General features: G+C 33.2%; 1 non-coding gene across 1 annotated transcript; it reads left to right on the top strand.

Moving 5' to 3' along the window:
* The first annotated feature begins 2,653 nt into the window (after nt 1-2,653).
* On the top strand, nt 2,654-2,735 carry TRNAL-UAG (transfer RNA leucine (anticodon UAG)). The gene has a single exon. It is a non-coding gene; the product is annotated as a tRNA-Leu (tRNA).
* The last annotated feature ends 2,177 nt before the right edge of the window (nt 2,736-4,912 follow it).

Here is a 4,912-nt window from a genome sequence, read left to right as displayed (position 1 = left end):
ATATTATTCACTGATAAAAAAACAAATAAAAATACCGACATAGAAAACTACACCTTACCATTACGTAAACCGAGCGGCAACAAATTTAAGTTTTTCCTTTTATTAATGTATAGTTGTGTGCTAGCAATATATAAAATCAGAAAATTGAAGCCAAGATTAGTAATTGGGTTTGGTAGCTACGCTTCTTTTCCAACTCTTCTTGCAGCAAGAGTTCTTTCTATACCTATAATTTTACATGAACAAAACACAGTTTTAGGGAGAGTAAATAGATTCTTTTTCAAGAGTGCAAAATTAATTGCAACCAGCTTTCCGGAGACTAAATATGCAGAAGGCAATAAATGTATTTTTACAGGAAATTTTGTTGATATAAAAGCACAGAGCCATTCTAGCACTGAGAAAGTCCTAAACATATTGGTCATAGCAGGCAGCCAAGGTGCAAATTTTTTTGATGATGTGGTAAGCAGCGTAATTTGTAATTTGCCTATTAAAATGAAAAAGAAAATTAGAGTGATGCAGCAATGTACGAAGAAAAATGTAAACAAGGTCAAGAGTCTATACAAAAGTGAAAGATCGATTGTGAATTAAGTGAATTTTTTGATGATATGGGAAATAGACTAGCCAATGCTCACTTGGTAATTAGCAGAGCAGGAGCAACTTCAATAGCAGAGATCACTCTTGCTAGGCGTTCCACTATATATATTCCTTACCCTTACTCAAAAGATAATCACCAATTTTATAACGCAAAATATATTGAAGATTCGGGAGCAGCTGTAATAGTTGAGCAGAATAGTGAAGCAAAAAAAAATCTAACAGAGTTACTATTTGATCTACTCAGTAATTCTCAAAAATTGCGTGATATGACCAGTAATACAAAAAAAACAGGGATAAAGAATGGGACTACTGAGTTTGTTAAAATAATTGTTCACAGGTTTAGTTGATGGCTGCTTGCTTTTTCTTCAAACACATCCCAAAGATCTTTTTCTAGCGATATATTATACAATTTATTGATATGAACTACTCCCGTGGGTGAAGTTGTGTTAATTTCGAGCAGGAAGTCATCTATAATATCAATACCAACAAATATTAGCCCTCTTTTCTTTAATTCAGGACCAATTTTGTTACATATTTCATTGTCCCTATCGTTTATTTGAGCGGGCTCAAAACTTGCTCCGAGCCGCACATTTGTCCTAATCTCTCCACTAATCTTTGGAACTCGTTTCATTACACCAATTGGTTGACCATAAAGTAGCAATATTCTTTTATCTTTATCTATGTTTTTACAAAATGATTGCGCAATTACAGGACATTCATATTTTGCTATCATGAGATCCACTACTACTTGAATACTATTCTCGTCTTGTATTCTTATCACATCGTTTCCTCCATAACTATACAATGGCTTCAGAATAATATCTTTATAGTTGCGGTAAAAATCTCTAATCATTGATATATTTTCAGTAATCAAAGTCGGCGGAATTAACTCTGGAAATAATGAAGTTATCAATTTTTCAGGACAATTTCTTATTTCTGTTGGATTGTTAATTACCAATGCGCTAGTTTTTTCTAAGATATATGTTGTTGTAATATAACGCATATCAAAGGGTGGATCCTGTCTGATAAATATGATGTCCATTTCATTCAAGTTGATAGCTACATCCTCTTTAGAGATAAAACTAAAATCATCAACACTGACTTTCTGAGCCAGAGCAATTGGATGGTTTAGCTTTAGTGCTAAATTGTTAGGAGCATATACAAAAACTTCGTGCTTCCTCCTTTGTGCTTCCTTTATTAGCACGAATGTAGTGTCAGTTTCAAAATTTATATTTTCATCCATCTGAAAGGCAACTTGTTGTTCTCTATGTTCTCTACCTATTGTCACAATTGTACAAATGTTATAATTTGAAGGCGATTTTTGCCTAATCGCGTAACTTACTGTACCTATATCGTACATAACTTACAACTTGTTTTACTCCCTTTACTTTTCTTGCAATTGCTATTACAGCTTTTAATTCCGCTTTATTTTGGGCTATACCCATCAAATAAACAACTCTATCAACCGTATTAACGCTATAATTAATTGACTTAATATTTCTTTTTCCCAGGAGTCTTGTTCTTATTTCCGCTGTTATCATGCCATCTACAGTGGTGTCTAGCATGGAAGCCATTTGAATTGGTATTACTCTTATTTCATTTATCACTTCTTTAATTTCTTTTTGCTGCCAAGCTATTTTTTCTGCTGTAAGTTGTTTTTCAGGAGTGTCAACACTTCCAATGAGCAATACTCTTCCTTCACTTACTTTAACCTTTATGGATGAAAATAGTCCATGCTTTAAGAGTCCCTTATTAATTCTGATGACCATAGTCGTATCATCAATGATATTTCCCAAGGATTTATCCTGCATTGTTATTGCTGTTGCTGTCGCTGTAGCCACCACACCACCTATTATAAGGGTTGTGCAACCACTTTGTGTAATCAAAAAAATTGCGAGTAAGAAGCTTGTTATTAATCTCATTATTGATTTTCAGGGTTTAGAGCTTTCATTAAGAAATGTTAATAAGCTTTTTTGATTGTGTAAACACCATAAATTAAGTAAGACTTTAAACCTTGAATATTTTTAATGGAATACCTATAATAGGGTACTGAAAATTTCTTGCGGATATGGCGGAATTGGTAGACGTGCCAGGTTTAGGTCCTGGTGAGCTTGCTCGTGGGGGTTCAAGTCCCTCTATCCGCACTTTAAAGTCATGTAACTTAGGTTTTAAGGGAAAATTTATAATCACTAAATACACTTTTATTTGTATAAAAACCTGTTCTTAAGGATTGTGTTTAACTTAAATTCTGGTAAAATGACTCTATTAAGATATGAATTAAAATATTAATAAATGAATTATGATGTCTAATAATATACCTCAAAATACAGTCGAAGTAAGTAGCGTATATACCTACAAAGAGCTTAGTATAGATAAACTAAAGCATGAGTATGAAATCACAGTTAGTAGTGATTATATAAAACAAAAGGTAGATTCCAGGTTGCAGGAGATAGCAGAAAATGCAAAATTACCTGGATTTAGGGCTGGAAAGATGCCCTATGACCTTGTTGTTGCAAATTATAAAAACGAAGCTTTGGAATATGTGATAAATAATACAATTGATTATTGCTCAAGTGATTTGATGAAAAAAATTGAAGTCAAGTCTCACATTTATCCTAAGGTTGATGTTATATCATTACCAGATCTGGGCAAAGAAAATGAGGAGGGCAATTTTGTATACAAGCTATCTTTTGAGTCGATGCCTGAAGTACCGGCGATAGATCTTGACAAAATAAACTTAAAGAAAATTGAGGCAAAGATTGAAGAGGAAGATATAAAAGAATTTATTGATTCTATCAAAACAAAATTCCCCAATTTTGCCTCTGTTGATGATGCTTCTTATCAAGCGAAAGATGGGGATAAATTGATAATTGATTTTGAAGGGCGGATTAGGAATAAGCTCTTTCAAGGTGGAAGTAGCAAAAATTTTGCCGTTAATTTAGGGTCTGGCACATTTATTAATGGTTTTGAAGATCAATTAACTGGTATGAAAAAGGGAGAAACAAAGGACTTTAAGTTGAAATTTCCTGAAAATTACCAAGCCATTTCCCTTGCAGGACAGGAAGCTGATTTTTCTGTGCGAGTTAATGAGATTCAAATTGCCAAAGATTTTGAAAATGATGATGAAATAGCTAAGAGTATTGGTTTTAAAGATTATTCTTTGCTAATAAATCATGCAAAAAAAATGATTGGTGATCAGTGTACCGAAATGAGAAATCTCTTAATTAAAAAGGAGCTGTTTGATTATTTGGATGCTAATTATAGTTTTGATTTACCCACAGACATAGTAAAACAGGAGCAACAAAGAATGGAAGGAGAACTGGGTGCTCAAAATGATTCTCGTAAAGAAGCTGAAAAACGTGTAAAGCTTGCTATGTTATTTATGAAATTTAGTGCAGAACATAAAATATCATTAACTCAAAATGATGTTTTGAATGTTATTGTAAATCAATATGTCAGTAAGGATGTACCGTTTGACAGAGTACTTAAGCATTTTGAATCAAATAAACAATTTCAAGAATTAGTTAGAGGGCAAGCGCTTGAGTATAAAGTGACAGATTATATAATAGAAAAAGTTAGTAAAGAAGAGCAGATTATTTCTGTGAAAGAATTAAAGGAATTGTTTGGTAATATTTAATAGGAAAAGGTATGACTCTTATACCAATTGTAGTTGAACAAACTAGTCGCGGTGAGCGCGCTTATGACATATATTCAAGACTAGTGAAAGAAAGAATAATTTTCGTAACAGGTCCTATTGAGGACAACATGGCTAGCGTAATAGTAGCACAGCTTTTATTTTTAGAATCGGAAAATCCCGATAAAGACATTTGTATGTACATCAACTCACCAGGTGGTGTTGTAACTGCTGGTTTGTCGATCTACGATACAATGCAGTATATAAACCCAGACGTTTCAACTTTATGTATAGGTCAAGCTGCATCTATGGGTTCTTTATTGCTTGCAGCTGGTACAAAAGGTAAGCGCTACTCTCTACCTCATTCAAGAATTATGATACATCAGCCATCTGGTGGTTATCATGGTCAAGCAACTGATATAGAAATACATGCTAATGAGATTTTGCGAGTTAAGAAAAAACTAAATCAAATTTATGAAAAACATACTGGAAATTCACTGAAGAAAATTGAAGGAATGATGGAAAGAGATAAGTTCATGGATCCTGAAGAAGCAAGGAAAATTGGCTTAATTGACAAGGTGATAGCTGAGCGTACAGATATTGAAATTGAAAATACTAAAGTTAAACAAAAGGTGGGTTAATGGATAACAATAATGATTTACACTACTGTTCTTTTTGCAACAAGGC

This window comes from Maniola hyperantus, unplaced genomic scaffold (assembly GCF_902806685.2).
Source record: "Maniola hyperantus unplaced genomic scaffold, iAphHyp1.2, whole genome shotgun sequence".
Lineage (NCBI taxonomy): Eukaryota > Metazoa > Arthropoda > Insecta > Lepidoptera > Nymphalidae > Maniola > Maniola hyperantus.
The sequence above is the reverse complement of the archived record's forward strand: the minus strand, read 5'-3'. Positions and strand labels throughout refer to the sequence as shown.